The sequence below is a fragment of the Callospermophilus lateralis genome, chromosome 3 (assembly GCF_048772815.1).
Source record: "Callospermophilus lateralis isolate mCalLat2 chromosome 3, mCalLat2.hap1, whole genome shotgun sequence".
Classification (NCBI taxonomy): Eukaryota; Metazoa; Chordata; class Mammalia; order Rodentia; family Sciuridae; genus Callospermophilus; species Callospermophilus lateralis.
In genome coordinates this window covers 108386570-108406730 of record NC_135307.1, presented here as the reverse complement: position 1 = coordinate 108406730, position 20161 = coordinate 108386570, and the positions used below count along the sequence as shown (strand labels likewise).

Below are 20161 nucleotides of genomic sequence, written 5' to 3'. Positions count from 1 at the left end.
GCTGAGGCAGGAAGATTGAGAGTTCAAAGCCAGTGAGGCCCTAAGCAACTGAGTGAGACCCCGTCTTTAAAAAAATACAAAATAGGGGTGGGGATGTAACTCAGTAGTCAAGTGCCCCTGAGTTCAATCCCCAGTACAAAGAGAGAGAGAGAGAAAGAGAGAGAGAGAAGAGAAGAGAAGAGAAGAGGAGGGGAGGGGTAGGGGTAGGGGTAGGGGTAGATATATCTGAAAAAGGAAGCATCCGGCATTTTCAGATTTTATAGTAGACTCATCAGATGAGGAATAACCCCAAGGGCCAGAGGTTCAGGTAATATAATGAATATTTGTACTTTTTTTTCTCTCTATGCACTGAATTATTCCATCTTTCAAAGTGTTAAAGGCATATTTATATAAAACACTATATTCCAAATAAAAGTAAGTATCATTGAAGAAAAATTCTTTTGTATCAAATGACACAGTGGGCCTGAACAAATTATACCAAAGGCAGGCATGATGGTACATGCCTGTAATCACAGGTACTTGGGAATCTCAGGCAGGAGAATTGCAACTTTGAGCCCAGCCTGGGTGTCTTACCAAGACTGTATCTCAAAATTTAATTTTTTAAAAAAGGGACAGGGATGTAGCTCAGAGATTGAGTGCTTGCCTAGCATGCACAAGACATGAGTTAAATCACCAGTACCTCAAAAACAATAACAACAAAAAACCCAAATTATAGCAACTCACATAAATGGATAGTGATATCTGAAACTTTTCTCAGTAACTTTAAATATTAACAGCCATTTAAAAGCAGTTACATCCATATAAAAGCATGAAGATGAACAATTTTGAGTTAAAAGATACAATGATTTAATAAAGAAAAACTCTAGCAGCTCTCTCATAATTTCATCCATCATTTAAAAAGATGTGTATGCCAGACACTAGGGATACATATAGAAGCTTAGAGAAAACAGACGTGTAAACAACTGAACATAATAAAAAGTTATGGATGCTATGCTTTCTCTGAGGGTTCAAAGGAATGATGCCAGATGGGGTGGAGTATGATGCCAGAAGGAATGATACAAAGTCAGAAAATGCTTTTTTAATGAAGTAGTCTTAAGCTCTTGAATGATAAGATGAATAGCTGACCAAAAAAAAAAAAAAAAAAAAAAAGCAGGAAGAGGAAGAACAAATAAAATTAAACACAAGTAAATAAAAATGAAAGTAGCAGAGTGATTAGTTTTAGGAAGTCTGAGATTGGAAGAGGCCCAAATGAAGTTTTTTTTGGTACTCAGCACTTTTCCACTGGGTAATATCCCCAGCCCATTTTGTATGTTTAATAAAACATTTTTTAAAAACATATTATTCACGAGGTATCATGGTTTATGCCTATAATCCCAGCAACTAGAGGGACTGAGAGGGAGGAAGATCACCAGTTTGAGGCCAGCCTCAGCAACTCAGTGAGGTTCTAAGCAATTTAGCAAGACCCTGTCTCAAAATAAAAAATAATAAGGGTTGGAGATGTGGTTCAATGGTAGAGTGCTTTGAGTTCAATCCCCAGTATTACAAAAATAAATAAAGTACATATTATTCTATAACTGACAATTATTACCCCATTTATTTATTTATGTATACCCACAAAATGTTTTAAATTGTCATACACAAAAATAGAATTGTATATATCATTCTATTTTGATGTTTAAAACAAGTCTTAAAAAAACAAAACAAGCAGGATGTGGTGGCCCATACCTATAATCCCTGTGGCTCAGGAGGCTGTGGCAGGAGGATCACCAGCCAGCCTTAGCAATTTAGCGAGGCCCTAAGTAACTCAGTGAGACCCTGTCTCTAAATAAGATACAAAAAAAAAAAAAAGGGGGGGGGGTGCTGGGGATGTGTCTCAGTGCTTAAGCACCCCTGGATTCACTTTCCAGTTCTTAAAAAAAAAAAAAAGAAAAGAAAAAAAGAAACAAGCCAGGTGCTCTCCAGTAATTCCAGCTACTCAGGAAGCTGAGGCAGGAAGATTGCAAGTTTGAGGCCACTCAGCAACTCAGCAAAGAACCTAGGCAAATTATCAAGACCTTGTCTCAAAGTGCTGGGGATGTAGCTTAGTGGTAAAGTGCCCTTGGATTCATTCCTGAGTACTGCCACCCCCCCCCCAAAAAAAAAAGAAAGAAAGAAAAAAGAAACAATAGCAACAACAACAAAAAAGCTCAAACCCTAATACACCCCTTTTCCTAGTGCAAACATAACCATCTATCAAACCAAAAACATTTTGAGCAGGGGAGAATCTGGAAAATAGGAACAGGAACGGTTTAAAAGCATAGGTATATGACTTATCCTGAAGCGTTCATTGGAATCAAAGAATCTTTTCCTCACTTGCTATTGTGCTTAAGCAGTTACCTGACAGAAGCAGGTTGGGTTCTGAGTTTCAGGCAGCTCAATTTATACAATCAAAATTTCTATTATCTTCTTCAAAAATGAACAACAACAAAAAATCTGACAAGAATTCACAGGCAGGTGGTAAGAAAAACTGAGGAAAGAAAAGAGGGCAATGTCTGCAAAATAAAACAACACACTCTGCTAGAAAAACCAGCATTCCCTCCAACAGCAGGGATTTCCCCGGTAGGTTCTCCCTTGGGAAAATCCCAATTTGAAATTTAGAAGAAGGAACTATATTTGCACATTTCATTTGCATCTACTCACTCAGGTAGTATTCAGAGTTTTATCATTACCATTCCAGAGATTAATGTTTGCTGGATTTTCTTTTCTTTTTGGTACAAGGGATTAAACCCAAGGGCACTTAACCACTGAGCCAGATATTTTTATTTATAAATAAAAATATTATTTTTATATTGTATTTAGAGACAGGGTCTCACTGAGTTGCTTAAGGCCTCGCTAAGTTGCTGAGGCTGGCTTTGAACTCTGGATTCTTTCTGCTTCAGCTTCCCAAGCCCAGCTGCTGGGATTACAGATGTGTGCCACTATGCCCAGTTTGGGATTTTCATTTTTATTCTCTTAAACACTGGAACATATTAGAGTGAAGAAATGTGAGACAGCAATGAGAAGACCTGCTTAAGCCACTAATACAATATAAAACACTTATATAGCATTGAAGGATAAAATCTATAACATCATGTTTTTCTCTGCTATTATTCTCCACGGAGAAAAGCAAGCCAATAATGACACACTCATGAAGCTTACATAAGTCCTAGTATTTCTTTCTTCTTGTGTTTTGAGATTAGGTAGGAAAAGAAAACAAATTGTTATTGAATTGATATAAGACCATGAGTAAAATGAAGAAATGTACCACATTCTTATTATGGTAATGATAATGCAATATTTTATTACAGATTAAAAAGGACAATATAAGGGCTGGGATTGTAGCTCAATGGTAGAGCGATTGCCTAGCATGTGCAAGGCCCTGGATTCGATCCTCAGTACTATGTAAAAATAAATAAATAAAATAAAGTCATCGTGTCCAATTACACCTAAAAAAAAAATATTAAAAAAGGACAACATCTCCTTCAAATTAATTCTATAAAATTAGTGTAACTTCAATCAATAGCTAAATTATATTATGGGAAGAATATATCAGCACACTTTTAAAGTTAGTCTACAAAGGATATTAAGACAACTAAGCCCTGCTACAGTAACCTTTTACATAGTATTTACTTTGTTATATAAAATTAAAAGAGTTTTACATATATTAATGCATTTTCTTCTCACAATAACCCAAATGTATGTTCCTTATTTTAACGAGGGGGATACTGAGGTCTAGTGAATTTAAATAACTCACACTAAGTCATTTAGCTGGTAAATGCTAGCATTTACTAGCATTCAACTAGGCAACTGACCTAATTAAGAGTTAAGCTCTTAATTATCATGCTATGCCTCCTTCTAGACATTACATTTCATCAAGAAAAGTAATATGATGATGTAATAGGTGAACAAACTGACAAAAAAGTGCAGAAACAACCCCAAAGATGGCATCTCAAATGCTATCTCAAGTTCAAAGACAGCCTCAGAAATTTAGCGAGGCCCTAATCAACTTAGTGAGGCCCAGTCTCTAAATTAAAATACAAAAAAAAAAAAAAGGGGGGGGGGATAGGGATGTGGCTCAGTGGTTGAGCAGCCTTGGGTTCAATTGCTGGTACTGAAGGCAGGGGGGAGGTAGTTAAATTCTTGGCTAGATGCAATGGCACATGCCTATAATCCTAGCGATTTGGGAGGCTGAGGCAAGAGAATCTTAAGTTTGAGGCCAGCCTGGGCAATTTAACAAGGCCCTAAACAACATAATAATGAGACCCTACTTCAAAATAAAAAATAAAAAGCGTTGGGGATGTGGCTCAGTGGTAAAGCATCCCTGGGTTCAGCCCCCAGAACCAAAAAAATTAACAACAAAAAAGAAGTAGCTATATCCTTAGTTCTTTTCTTCTTTAGACACCTTCTTCTTCTCAGAAGACTGAAGGTTTAATTCTCTGGAGTAAAGTACTTCGGGCATAGTGGAGGACACAAGTACCATACCTAAAATAAGGGTATAAAATGTAGATATAAGCATACTGACTGCTGACAACTGAGCCTATGGAGTCCTTTCTCACTTGGCTCAAAGAAAGCTGACAGTCTTCATCCTTCTGCAAGACTAGAAGAGGCTTTTCTAAGGAATGTGGAAATCCCATGAGTAAAGACCTAGAGATATTGATAGATATTGATAGCTACTTAAAAGCCATCTCACTGTGAAGCTCTCCACAGATGTGTCCTGCAGATGCACTCAGAACTTCCAATTCATCTCTCAGTACCCTATCTTAAAGATATTTAAAACATGAATAGATATCAAGGATTCCAGACATCTGAGAAAAGCCTCTGATATAAAAGAGATCAAAACTAGCATTTCATAAATTAATCAGCTAAGGCTCATATTAGCTAAAACTGAAATTCTTATTCATCACAGTGCACAGTTCATTCATACATTTAGTTAATATTTATTGGACCAGGTACTATTACAGATATGTGCTTGAGAAACAAAAATGCACAAACCAAAATAAAACAAATTTCTGCCCTGGTAGAGCTTATGTTCTAGCAGGTAGAGTTAGACAATAAACATAATAAAGTACATATATAGGGCTGAGGATATAGTTTGGTGATAGAGCATTTGCCTAGCATTGTGAGGACCTGGGGTCAATTCCCCGGTACCACACTCAATCAATAAATCAATCAATATAAACAAAGTACAAATATAGGAAATTAGAAGATTAGTGCTCTGAGAAAAAATAATGGAATGGGGAGTGGGAGAATGCAGAGGCAGTTGCAAATTTAAAATAAGGTGACAACTGAATAAAGACTTGACGATGAGGGAGTTGATGCCACCAATCTAGAAGAGAATTCTAGTAGTCAGATTGACACTATAAGAACCATACTGGGAATCTACTGTTCATTAAATAGTAAAGTCCAGTTTGACTGAAGGGAAATGAGAGAGGAAAAACAAGATAATGCCACAAAGGTATGGAAGAGAGAAGTGTGGATCATGTAGGGCCTTAGAGGTCACTGGCTTTTTCTCTAAATGAAGAGACAAAGTAGGATTTTGTGCAGAGGAGTGACATTGGACAAGTTTCAAAGAAACAACTGCTGCTGAGTTGAAAAGAGACTGTGTGGAAGTAAAGAATGTACCTTAAATGGAGACAGGGAATGGAATCTCAATTTTAGAGTTGACAAAGACCTTGGAAATAATTTTCTTCCAAGTCTTTTGGAAAGTTAAGTGAATTTTCCCAAAGTCATGTAGGAAGGTCTGGCATAACTCACTTTGCATTTGTGTAGTCCTTTTAGTGCTTTCAGGTTTATCATCTAATCTTGTGCTTAAAAATCCTCTGGAGATTTCAAAGGGTAGCTGATAGCTAACATTCATTTATAAAACATCTGGCCAAAATTAGAGATTAGGTCTAAGATATTCTCTTTCAGTACTCAATATTTATTAACTAACTGTACAGGGAATGAGTCTGCCAACACATCTATAATATCACAAAGTGCTAAATAATCGAATTCAGATCTTTATGTTATCTTCATTTTTACATTATCTAATCCACAGCAAAGCCAAGGTTACAAAATGCATTCTATGTACATTAAGAGGAGTGATATACATTACAAATTAAGAAAAAGACTTCAGACTTGGTGAGTCTGAAGTTTATTTGAACAAAGTTAATTCTGAGGTGAATGGGAAATAGCAATTTTGCTTCACATATTACTACTGTGTGTTCAGGTCACTTCCCCTCCTCTTTCCCATTTAAGCTCCACCCTGCAAGTTCTTCAAATAAGAAAGCAATTGATAAACAACTAATTCTCATACAATGATTGTTGATAATAGCTCAAGGAGTATGTGTGCTTTAATAGGAAACAGAAAACCTTCAAAAGCCCCCCAAAAAAGAAACTGCAGTCAAATTAACAGGGATTATTATTATTACTTTGAAAAGGACTTCTTAGTACTGCCTCAAATCACAATCACTAAATCAATTCAAACTAAACAACTGTTTCTTAATGAACTACTACACTGTTAATTGCAAAGACAAGCATAATTTCTTACCCTGAAAACTCAAGACCTAGCAAAAGAAGACCTCACAGGAAATATTAGCTTTTGTTACCTGCTATACATTAGGCAGTAAGTTAACGGCCTTTTCCTTCCCTGTCTCTGCTGTTCTCTCTCTTCCTCCCTTTCCAGATGGGGTCTTGCTATTTTGCCCAGGCTGGTCTCAAAGTCCTTGTGACTCAAGTGATCCTCCTTCCTCAACTTCCCAAGTAGCTAGGACCAAAGGTGCATACCATCATGCTTGACCTGAGCCAACTGGTTTTCATGAGCAATATCTATCAAATATTATACTTAGCCCAGTGCTTTCAGAATAACATATATCTGGAGTTGTGGCTCAGTGGTAGAGTACCTGCCTAGCATGTGTGAGACACTGGGTTTGATTCTCAGCACCACAAGTAAGTACATAAAATAAAGGTCCATTGACAACTAAAAAATATTTTAAAAAACACACATTCAATAGAGGCCAAGACTATCATAATTATCTCCATAACTGCATTTAACCTTAATTTTTGCTTTATGAAGTAGATATTAGCTTTACAGATAAGAAAACTGAGGCTAAAAGAGGCTAATTAATATGCTCAAGGTCATAACATCTATTCAGATTAAAATTCAAGTCTTGTACAATTTCCAATATTTCCATAACATTGATAGAAAAGTTTAATTTCACTTGGAAGTCTCAGGGGTTGGCTAACAAAAATATGCTGTAAAGAGGAAGTGACATTTAAGCTTGGTCCTAAATGACAAAGTAGAGTTTTGTTGAGATAACAAATCAGAGTCTGAACATAGGAACTAGCAGCAAGTATAAAATAGAGGTGATCTCTGCTTCTGTTATGCCTTTCTGCCATGAGGCCCAGAATGATGCAGTTGGCTGACAATGAACTGAACCTCTGAAGCTGCAAGCCAAACTAAATTTTCAACTTCTAAGAAAGAAAAAAGAAAGAAAGAAAAACAACAACAGAGAAGAGGTATAGTAAAAAGATGTGTAGGAGAGTAGGAGATAGTCAATCAAGGAGCCTTTGAATATACTAGATGTAATAAGCGAGGAAAAGAGATCAAGGATTACTTGAAATTTTTAGTTTCAGTGACTAGGAAGATGTATTCCCATTATTGAAACTGAGAAGGCAATTGAGAGAGGTAGTCTTTAGGGCTAAATAATAATTGTTTTGGACTTGGTGAGTCTGAACTTTATTTGAACAAAGAAATCTATGAGGCAGCTGGATATCATTGTTGAATTTAGGAAAGAGATCAGGGCAAAGGGATAGATATTTAGGAGTCATTGCTTATAACAATAGTAGTTTGAAACAATGAGTGCAAATGAGGTAGCTCTCATGGCATCTCACATGTCAGGCCAAGCCTAACACTGAGAACATACTAAATTCTGAAACAAGCAAGGCTGTAACACATATCTACAAATCAATGTGCCCAATCCTACTATTTTCACAGATAAAAAAGAGATTGCTGGAGTAGAGTGTCAATTGATATCTGAGGACAAAGACCCTTATATACTCAAAATATGAGGCAAACTGAATATTCAATAAATATTTGATGAACAGAAAGTATGAAGGAAGAAAACAGAGAAATCAAGCAGAATGACCAAAGTTACACAGTTTATTTCTTTATTTTTTAGGTGTGCTAGGGATTGAATCCAGGGTCTTGTGCATGCTAAGAAAGCACTCAACCAACTGAGCTATATCCCCAGCCCTGTTACACGGTTTAAAAAGTAGAATGGACACCAGAATTCAAATGTCTCAATCTTGTATGCTTTATATTCCACAGATTTCTTTACCAAGTCACCCTCCCAATATGTCCCTCATGGATTATTTTGTTTTATTTATATATTTTTGAATGTGTTTATTTGTATATAAATATGTACATATATATGTGTGTGTGTGTGTATAGATATAGCTATCCAATTACTCTTAAACTCACATAAGAGTTTCCCTTAAAATTACATTATTAATAAAGGCCATCTATGAAAAAGTCTTCAGTTAACATCATACTTAACAATAAAATACTAAAAGTTTCTCCTGAAATCATAAACAAGTAGACAAGGTGGTATAGGCCTGTAATCCCAGGAACTTGGAAGAATGAGGCAGAAAGAGCTCAAATTCAAGGCCACTCCTGGCAACTTGGTGAGACCCTGTCTCACAATAAATAAAAAGGGCTGGGGATATAGTTCAGTGGTAGAGCATCCCTGGGTTCAATCCCTAGTACCAGCTCCTCCTAAATCAAGAAACAAGGTGAAGCTGTCTCCTTTTGCCATTTTTATTCAACATTGTATTGGAAGGTACAGCCAAAAAACTAGGCAAGAAAACACACCTCTATACTGGAAAGAAAGAAGTAAAACTATCTATGTTTGCTAATGGCATATCATATGTAGAAAATCTTAAGAGGGGATGGTCATATAACTTGGTGGTAGAATGCTTGCCTAGCAAGTAACACGAGGCTCTGGGATTAATTCCCAGCACTGAAAAAAAGAGAAAGAGAGAAAGAAAAAGAAAATCCCAAGTAACGCACAAAAACCCTATCGGAGTTAATTTTTGCAAGACTGCAAGATACAATATCAATACGTAGGTCTGAGGTTGTAGCTTAGTGGTAGAGTTCTTACCTTGCACTTGTGAGGCACTGGGTTTGATCCTCAGCACCACAGAAAAAAATAAGTCAATAAAATAAAGGTATTTCTTTAAAAAACCAATGTACAAAAATCAACTGTATTTCTATATACTAGCAATAAAAATCCCAAGTATAAAATTGAAAAAAAAAACCACATTTACAAAAGCATTTAAAAGCACAAAAGATTTAGAAATAAATTTAACAAAAGAAGTACAAGACTCGTGCATCAGACAATAAAACATCATTGAGAGAAATTAAATAAGTCCTACATAATGGAAAGACAATGGATTGGATGACTTTATATTCTAAATTATAGTGTACTCCAAACTAAGTGACAGAGTCAACAAAATCTCTATCAAAATTTCAACTGGCTTCTCTGCAGAAAATGGGAAAGCTGATTTTAAAACTCATATGAAAACAGAAAGCACTCAGAATAGCTAAAAAACAATTTTGAAAAGATGAACAAAGTTTGAAGATTCATAATTCTCAATTTCAAAACTTCACTGCAATGACACAAGATTGTAGCTGGGTGCAGTGGTGCATGCCTGTAATCCCAGATACTCAGGAGGATGAGCCAAGAGGATTGAAAATTGAGGACAGCCTCAGCAACTCAACGAGACTCTAACTAAATAAAATAAATAAAAATAAAAAATACATAAATAAAAATTAAAAATAAATAAAAGGACTAGGGATGTAGCTCAATGATACAGTGCCTCTGGGTTCAATTCCCAGTATTGCAAAAAAAAAAAAAAAAAAAGACTACAATACTGGTATAAGATAGATATACAGATTCATGGAACAGAACTGAGAATCCATAAAAACAAACAAACAAAGAAACAAACAAAAAACCTATACATTTATTGTCAACTGATCTGCAATGAAGATGATAAGACAATCCAACAGGGAAAAAATCTTTTGTCAACAAATGGTGCTTGGAAAATTAGATATTTACATGTAAAAGAATGAACATAGGGCTAGGGATCTAGCTTAGTGGTGGAATACAGCCTGGTATGTGTGAGGCTCTGGATTTGATCCCTAGGACCCCTACCCCTACACACTCTGAATCTATAAACATAAATCTATACATCTATGTAAGCATCTAAAAAGTAGAACCTCTAGACTGGTCAACATATAAATTCTCCCAGAAAATAATATAGGAAAAAAAATGAACTTGTTTCTGGGTAGCTTCATTAACTAAAATGTTCTGTAAGAGAAAAGAAAATGTCCCTGTGGATTATTTGTGGATCCATGAAAGTTTCCTGGGGTTGTGGCTCAATGGTAGAATACTTGCCTCACACGTGTGAGGTACTGGGTTTGATCTCAGTATCACATTAATAAAATAAATAAATAAAGATTAAAAAATTCCATGAAAGTTAGTTTTTTTCTTTTTTATAAAACAAGAAATATCATAAGCTTGTTTCTTGACCAAACTCATTGATGAAAGCAAATTATTACATTAACTGATACCACTGACACCTCTCTCCAAAGAGGAATACCAGATCAACATTAAGCCTTTAAAATAACAAAACTATTATTCCCTACACACTCACTTATCACCATCAATTTAAAATCAAATACCCAGACTTCTAAAGGCAATCACCAATGAAGATAAAAAAAACTTGGTTTGAGACAAATTATAAAAACTCAGGGTCAGGGCTGGGCTGGGCTTGTGTCTCAGTGGCAGAGCACTTGGCTTGCACATGTGAGGCAATGGGTTTGATCCTCAGCACCACATAAAAATAAATTAAAAAAATAAAGACATTGTGTCCATGTATAACTAAAACAATTTTTGGAAAACAACAACAACAACAAACTCAGGGCTGGGGTCATGGTTCAGTGATAGAGTACTTGCTAGCATGTGAGAGGCACTGGGTTCAATCCCCAGGAGAAAGAAAGAAAGAAGGAAAGAAGAAAGGAAGGAAGGAAAGAAAAGAAAACTAAATAAAAACTCAAAATATAGAAGATGAATTTCCTACTCCAGGGTATGATCTCAGCAAATGTAATAAAATCTAGCCAAGCAGGGCCAAATCAGTTCAGTTCTCTAATGAGAAAAATTAAAGATGCTTTAAGAAACAAATTGAGATTCATGAGATATAGACCATGCCCAAGTCAGTCCAAAACCAATAATGTCTGCCATTATTGTTTTCTTCTGTTAAGAAAAAATATGGAGCTGGGCAGGTGGTCATAATGTTAACCCCAACTACTCAGGAGGCTAAAGTAGGTTTCCAAGTCTAAGGCCAGTGTGGGTAACTGAGTGAGACTGTCTCAAAATAAAAAAATTAAAAAAGGGTTGCAGGTATAGTTCAGTGGTAGAGTGCCTGCATAGCATGCATGATTTCCTCAGCATGGGTTGGTGGGGGGTAAAATAGAATTAAGTACGATTTTTCTTTTCCTTTTTTTTTTTTGGTGGTACTGGAGATCAAACCCAGAAGTGCGCTACCACTGAGCTACATTCCCAGCTTTTTTCAAACTTTTTAAAATTTTTAGACAAGGTCTCACTGAGTTACCCAGGCTGGACTCAGACTGGCAATCTTCCTGCCTCAGCCTTCAGAGTAGCTGCGATTGCAGGTGAATGCCACTGTGCCCAGCTAAAACTGTTTAGAAAACATTAAATGTTGGTTGCCATGCCCGAATGCTGAAATCTCATTAGTAGAGAACATACTCAAAGAAACACAAAATCAAGTGGACAAGAAGCTGTAAACTGACAAGGTCAAGGCATTCCCACTTGCCAAGTAGACAGTTGACCCTGAGGGCATCAGAGATAGCAATGCTTATACTTTGCCCCAGTCTTGTTTCTGACAGTAACCTTTTGTCTAAAGTTACCAGAGGTCTCAGTGTTAGCCAAATGCCAGAGGCCCAGAACCTAGATAACACAGCTGGAGCATGGTATTCTTATACAGGCATTAAGAAACAATCTCCAGCCCACAACTCTATTGAGCAAACTTCAGGAGCTGCCAGGGCCAATAAAAGAATAATGAGGGGACAGGGGTCCATAGGCATAATTACACTTCTTTTTCCCACAATATTGCTCCCACTTTCCCCATTTCCCTTTTTCCCCAGATGGCTTACCCTGTTTGCCAGCTCCAGTTCTTACTGGTCTCCTTGCCTTAGCTACCATGACTGCCTATACCCTTAAAAAACAAACAAACAAACAAAAAAAGCTGGAAATGATGGGATTTTAGGAAAATTTAAAACTTCCAAATAAATTGAGGATCCCATGTTGGGTATTTTCATAAAGGTTATGAGCCTTGATTTTACCGAGTTAAACCTCTTCTGGCTTTAGTCTTGGCAAATAGGAGAGCTATAAAATACTCAATATTCAACTATTTCCTGTACCTTGAAATGTTAATACTAAAGGGAAGAGGAAGAAAAAAATAAAACAAGGAAGAAGAAATTTAAAAAAAAAAATTTTCCTCTTAGGGCAATGCCCAGACCCCAGAGACTAGGTCTAAACTAAACTCTCCCTGCTTCATTTCCAGCCACACAACAGCTAAAACCATTAACAATTCCACTTACAGAGCCTTCCACACGTTTCTCTCTTCAGCCAATTCTGAGTCAGGATGAGAAACTTTGCTGGCACATGCCAGCTCTTGTTTATGAGCTAGTTTCCACCTCAAAGGATACTTGGCCCAAGGCCTGCTCTCTCTTTACAGGATCTTTCAAACTTCAAAACAGAATCTTCTTGGACTCCTCTCAAGACACCGAGGTGGGTTACTTAATCTATTGCTTTCAGCTGGGCCCTACCTAAAAATGTCTCTAGGGACTAAACTCTTAAGGGAGCGTCAACATCATCTAATATCAAAGGAATTTCTACCCATCCATACAAAGTAAAGACAAATTGAAAAGATTTTATATTAAAAGTAAAAAGCAAACCCTTTCAGAAGTAACGTTAGTGGTCATCAGTAAAAGACTAAAATCAGGTGATTTTCTCTTTTGCTGACACACAGAATTGGAAAAAATAATAATTCAATCCGTCTTACACCCAGAACTTACTTTGAAATCTTGTAATAGGAATTTTTCTATGTTGAATTCCATACCCTATTGGCTAAAGGATGAAACAAAACAAAACCTGAAAAGTCAAGAGTCTTAATACTACTTTTTGCTATCTTTCTATCCTACCATGAACTTCTCTCCCCACTTATTTCCACCTTGCCAAATTTCAGGAATTTAGTATTTAGGTATAGTTATAGATTAGGGAGCATGTTTATTTTCTTTCTATGGAAATACAACATTTACAACAGAAAACTGTGCCTATCATTTATGTAGAAGTCTGCGTTTTCATAAGCTGAACACAGCTATGTAAATAGCATCCACATTAAGAAACAGAATATTTTAGCAAATGGTTCTCAACCAGAGATTTTGCCCTCCAGGGGACATCTGGCAATGTGTGGGACATTTCTGATTATCTCAACTCTGAGCATGTGAGGGAGATGCTACTGACACTTTAATGGGTAAAGAAATAAATGCTGCTAAACATCCTGTAATACACAGGACCATCCCCACACCAAATAATTATCCAGCCCCAAATATTAATAGTGCTGTTGCTGAAAAATTCTGGATTACAATTACCCAGAAATCTCCCTGTACTACCTCTCCAGAAAGAACTTTTACCACCAAAATGCAAGACAACTTTGTTCTGGCATAAAAGCTGGAGAGAATGAATGAACCAAATAAAAATGTCTCTTGAGATATGTGTATTGTATATTCCAGAAAACTGCAAATTTAGATATAAGAATTATCACATGAAGAGGTGGTACAAAGCATAAATGATCACAGATGAAACCTATACATCTGAAAAAACAAAGGAAGACTTCAAGGCAAAAGAAAAACAGAACAAACATTTTTTGCTGGCCTACATCTATTAGACTCTCATATACTGTGTATTTTCAGTGCATTTTGGCTCTATTTTAATCCATACAAAATTTAAGGAAAATGAGATACAAAGAGTTAATTTATAAAAGATCCTTCATCTGTAAGGATAGTGATGAGATTCAAACACAGGTCTGATTACAATGTCTATGCTTTTTTTTGTTTTAATATTATTATGGAAGTTTAGAGTGATTTAGAGACTTGGCAATAAAAAGAAAATATATGGAAAGTGAAGTAAAAGCAAAGACTATTCTTTCACTATTCACAAATCACATGGGAAGAAACTTTTCCTTGGGCTGGGGTTGTGGCTCAGTGACAGAGCACTTGCCTAGAATGTGTGAGGCACTGTGTTCAATCCTCAGCATCACATACAAAAATAAATAAATAAAATAAAGGTTAAAAAAAAGAAAAGAAACTTCCTTAAAATATGCCTTAATACAGTAAGATCCAATAAAACTACCAAACCAAACAAGTTCTATAAGATCTTTCAGAGGATTATAAAATGTGAAGACATATGTCCCTAGTTATGGGTTTCATGTGCCCTCCAGTACATTCTAATAAATCATCTAAGTTAGCTTCCTCCTTGGTATTCTTCAGTGTTTTATCCTAGGGTCCTGTTCATTCAGCACAGATAGTCTTTTTGGGTAAGCTCACCCACTTCCATGGTATTGATTACCTCTTATAGCTAAACATTAGATTTGCAGTTTACTGGAATATACAATACACAGCTCTGAAAGGAGATTTTTATTTGGTTCATTCATTCTCTCCTTCAAGTTAACTCTATTCATCCGTCAGATATTTACTCAAACTTCTTTTTTTTTTTTTTAGAGAGAATTTTAATATTTATTTTTTAGTTATCGGCGATACAACATCTTTGTTTATATGTGGTGCTGAGGATCAAACCCGGGCCGCACGCATGCCAGGCGAGCGCGCTACCGCTTGAGCCACATCCCCAGCCCCTCAAACTTCTTCATGGATATTTTCACTGATCCTTCCTCTCCTTTTAGAATGGGTCAGCTCCCAATTTATGGGCCCTTAGCACCCTGTAACTTTTGCTTCTTATAATCTTAATAGTGTATAATTATGTATGTCCATGTGATTATGATTCCTTCTGTCTCTTCTACTAGAATGTATGTTCCAAGGAGGATGCAATCAAATCTGTTTAGTTTACCATCACATCCTCAGCATATATGGTGTAGGTATCTGAAACAAGTTGCAAGTTAAACTCCTTATCTTTTCCTACAAACTAGCCTTTTTACTCTATTAGTAAATTGTTCCAACAAAAATGTGGCTATGCCTAAACATAAACTCCTGACTTCTTTCTTCTTTAGTCTCATCCCAACAGTAACCAAGATACTATCAAGATATTTTGAACTCAAAATTTCTTAAATCATCCACTTTGATCCTTTCCTATTAATAATTATTCCAATTCAGGGATCCATTAATCTCAACTGGCTTTTGTGAACAGATTCCTAATTACTTCTGTCTTGCTCTCCAAACTACTCTGCAGACAGCATCAAGAGTGATCCTTTGGCTGGAGATATAGCTCAGCTGGTAGAGTGCTTGCCTCACATGCACAAGGCCCTGAATTCAATCCCCAGCACGCCCCCCCCCCCAAAAAAAAAAGAAAGAAAAAGGTGAGTTAAAAAAAAAGTTATTATTATTTTTTTAAAATGAAGGTCTCGGGCTGGGGATGTGGCTCAAGTGGTAACGCGCGCCTGGCATGCGTGCGGCCCGGGTTCGATCCTAGCACCACATACAAACAAAGATGCTGTGTTCGCCAGGTACTAAAAAATAAATATTAAAAAAATTCTCTCTCTCTCCCTTTCTATCTCACTCTTTCTTTAAAAAAATAAAATAAAATAAAATAAAATGAAGGTCTCACTATGTTTCCTAGGCTGATTTTGAACTCAGGATCATGTCTCAGCCTCCCAAATTGCTGGGATTACAAATACATATCACCACACCTGGCAAAGAAGTCCTCTTAAAAAAAATCAATCACTTCAATCCACTAAAAAGTCAAAAATAATTTTCTATAGATGTTAGGATAAAATCCAAACTAATGAAGTTTCAAGGCTCTCTACTTTGGACCTCTAGCACTCCAGTCTCATCTCTTTACCATTCTCTTCCTCATTCTCTAGTGGTAGTAAACTTACAGTTCTTCTATGCTCCAAGAGTAGTTTTACCATTGAGCCTTTAAAAATATACATATATATATATATTTTTTTAGTTGTAAATGGATCTTTTATTTATTTGTTTGTTTTTCTATTTTTTTATATTCAGTGCTGATGATCGAACCTAGGGACCACACATGCCAGGCAAAGTGCTCTACCACTGAGCCACAACTCCCGCCCACCACTGAGTATTTGATTATGCTCCTCCCTGCCTGAAACCCATCTTCTGCCCTCTCTATTCATCTGTTGAACTCGTTCTTATCTCTTTGAGTTTCTTTAAGTTGAGAATAATCAATAATTTAGTTATAAAGCATCCTAAGTAGTATTTGTTGAACCAAAGGGAATTGTTTTTTGGTGGGGTTACCAAGAATTGAACTCAGGAGTACTTGATATCACATCCCTAGCCCTATTTTATATTTTATTTAGAGACAGGGTGTCACTGAGTTGTCTGGCTTTGCACTTGAAATCCTCCTGCCTCAGCCTCCAGGGCCACTAGGATTATAGGTATGCGCCACTGCACCTAGAGGAATTTTTTTAAAAATATTTTTCTTTAGTTGTAGATAAACACAATACCTTTATTTAATTATTTTATATGGGGTGCTGAGGATCTAACCCAGTGCCTCACATATGAGAGGCAAGTGCTCTGCCACTGAGCTACAATCCCAGTCCCCCATAGGGAATTTTTAAATCAGCTGATGCTAATTATTACAGCAAGAAGCTTAAATTGGGTGCAGGGGTGCACACATGTATCCCAATGACTCAGGAAGTGGAGTCAGGAGGATCACAAGTTCCAGGCCAGCCTCAGAAATTTAGCAAGGCCCTAAGCAACTTGGTGAGACTCTATCTCAAAACACAAAATAAAAAGGGTGGGGGGCTGGGGATGTGGCTCAAGTGGTAACATGCTTGCCTGGCATGTGCGTGGCGCTGGGTTCGATCCTCAGCACCATATAAAAATAAAATAAAGATGTTGTGTCCACCGAAAACTGAAAAATAAATATTAAAAAAATTCTTTAAAAAAGGTGGGGGATGTGGCTCAGTGGTTGAGTGTCCCTGGGTTCAACCCCTGCTACCAAAAATAAACAAACAAATAAATAAATAAGGCCAGGAGTGCAGGCCTATAATCTCAGCTGCTCAGAATGCTGAGGCAGGAGAACAGCAATTTCAAAGTCTCAGCAACTTAGTGAGAGCCTGTCTCAAATAAAAAGTAAAAACAGGCTGGAGATATGTCTCAGTGGTTAAATGGCTCTGGGTTTAATCCCTGGTACCAAAAATAAATAAAAAATAAATGGTGTTGGGGCTGAAGCTCAGTGGTAGAGTGCTTGCCTAATATACATAAAGCCCTGGGTTCAATCCAGCACCACAAAAACAAATATATAAACAATAAATGAATGTTTCCAGAGTAGAGAGGAAGGAGACTGTTGGAACCTGGAACAATACCATAACAATCATTCTGACAGTTGAAAGGTTAGACTTATTATTCAGTACCTATAAAATGAACTTTGGAAACACTTCTAAAAGACACAGAAGCATATAAGCACAATAAATGCAATTATAAGGAACCATATCTAAGAAAAGGTCAATACAAGAATATGTTTAAAAAAGATAATTTAAGCCACGTCTTAAGCCAAGATAAATTTAATTACAGGCACACACCTGTAATTCCAGCTACTGGGGAGGCTGAGGCAGGATTGAAAGTTCAAGGTCAACCTGGGCAACTTTAGCAAGATCACGTATCAAAAATATATATTTTTAAAGGGCTCGGGATGTAGGTCAGTGCCTAGCATGGGCGACATTCTAAAGAAAAGAAAAATACAGGTAATTTTTTTTTTTCCTTTTTTTGGTAGCAGGGATTGAATTTGGGGCCACTTGACCATTGATCCATACTCCCAGCCCTATTTCGTGTTTTATTTAGAGACAGGATTTAACTGGGTTGTTCAATGCCTTGCCATTGCTGAGACTGACTTTTGAACTTGCAATCCTCCTGCCTCAGCCTCCCAAGCAACTGAGATTACAGGCATGCACCAATGTGCCTGGCTAAGGTAATTTAATTTTACTGTGGAGCCCGCTTATACTAGATACCACATTAAAATCTAAGTTTCCAGTGGTAAAACACTTTCTTAGCATGCGTGAGGCACTGGGTCTGATCCTCAAACACCACAAAAATAAATAAATAAAATAAAAGTATTGGGGCCATCTATAACGAGATCTAAGTTTCCATTGTCTCTTGCTATCAGCACCTGAACTATCCTGATCACAAAATCTAGCCAAAATCATCTTCAGTGGGTGTTAACCAGACATTTGTTATTTTTCTGACCCAACAGGAAGCAAGTAGGTGGTAAGGAAAAAAGCTAAGATTTGTTTGTTCTTAAAAAACAAACCATCAAAAATTATATTCAAGCATTCATCCCTCACCATCACAAAGCCCAAACTCTTACCACTACCTTCTGAATACCTCTCAGGCTGCTTACCAGTTGCAATTCAATAAGCTTTCATCAGTATCAAAGCTCTATGGGAAAGATTAAAGTGAGATCTGCCTGGTCCTTTTCTCTTGCTTTGGGTTATTAGATATAAAATAGGAAGGAGAGTGGAATGTGACTAGGGAACAATAACCAAGAAGAAATCTGAAAATTTTAGTCAGATATGAAAATGTCATTTGGCATTATTTCCCCACTATTTTCTATACTTTTTCCTATCATGAATGCTGCCTCAGGTAGCTGAGCACAAATTAGAGCCAGTCCTAATTTAGCTTCTACACAACAGTCAGTCTTAGCCTCTGTGATATGAGGAGACGGCTGGGAGGTGACATTATTTTAAGTTGTCAAGTCTCCTCTATTCTACCTCTCCTGTCCCCACCACTTTTGAAAAGAAGCTCTATTTCACAAAGGCTGAGAGGCAAACACCAAGAGCTTCTCAACTCAATAAGCTCAGAATTTCTACTTCTGGGAGCTTTTGTCCTAGCTAAACTGCTTTCCAGGGAGAGGCAAACTGTACATTTATTTTACCTCAGTGATGCTATATTGGCCTATATCCAGAGTCATTTTTACTCAGTTCTTCAACACAGAGGTTAGGGTTATAACTCAGTAGCGGCCACACTTGCTTAGCACACACAAGGCTCTGAGTTTAATCTTTGGCACCAAACAACAATAACAAAGCCAAGGAAAGCAGTCCTTCACCACGAAAACCTCTGTCTCTCCAGTCCTATTAGGCAAATGCAGCATCTCATCCAAGAATAGCCACTAATTCACAGCCAAAAGTATAGTAGTGGCAAGAAGCCTTCAGATACAACACACAATCCACTGACGTGTCATCTCCAAGTAGTAGCTAGCAGCAATTCTTGACTATGGGTAAACCCTCATTGTCAAAAGTAGTACAGTGGTCTTGATAATGTTTTGCCCAGAATGTAACAAATGCCAAAGTAAAACATAAAAACAAGTGCTTTTTCTTAAATACTTTCAACTGGGGCAGAGGGAGGAGTCCATTCCCCCTCTCTTTAATTATATACAAATATATAAAATATATAGGTAATTATAAATATATAGGACCAACAACAATTATAAAATAACGGGTTCATAACTTTTTAAAATATTTTTTAAACTGTAGATGGACACAATACCTTTATCCATTCATTTATTTTTATGTGGTGCTGAGGATGGAACCCAGGGCCCCATGCATGCTGGGCGAGTGGCTCCACCGCTGAGCCACAATGCCAGCTCATAACTATTTTTAAAAAGTAGCTGGGCATAGTGGTACATGCCTGTAATCCCAACAACTTGGGAGACTGAGGCAGGAAGATGGCAAATTGAAGGCTAGCCAAAATAAAAAATAAAAATGGCCAGGGATGGAGCTCAATGATAAAGCGCCTATGGGCTCAATCTCCAGAATCAATAAATAAAAGTAAGCCTGGCATGGTGGCAGATGACTGTAATCCTAGCTATTACGGAGGCTGAGACAGGAG

The 20161-nt window shown here is 37.0% G+C and overlaps 1 protein-coding gene across 4 annotated transcripts in view; it reads right to left on the bottom strand.

Annotated features, from left to right (window-relative positions):
- The window catches only part of Znf609 (zinc finger protein 609), a 197165-nt gene that overhangs the window by 139589 nt on the left and 37415 nt on the right, over nucleotides 1-20161 (bottom strand). The window lies entirely within an intron of this gene.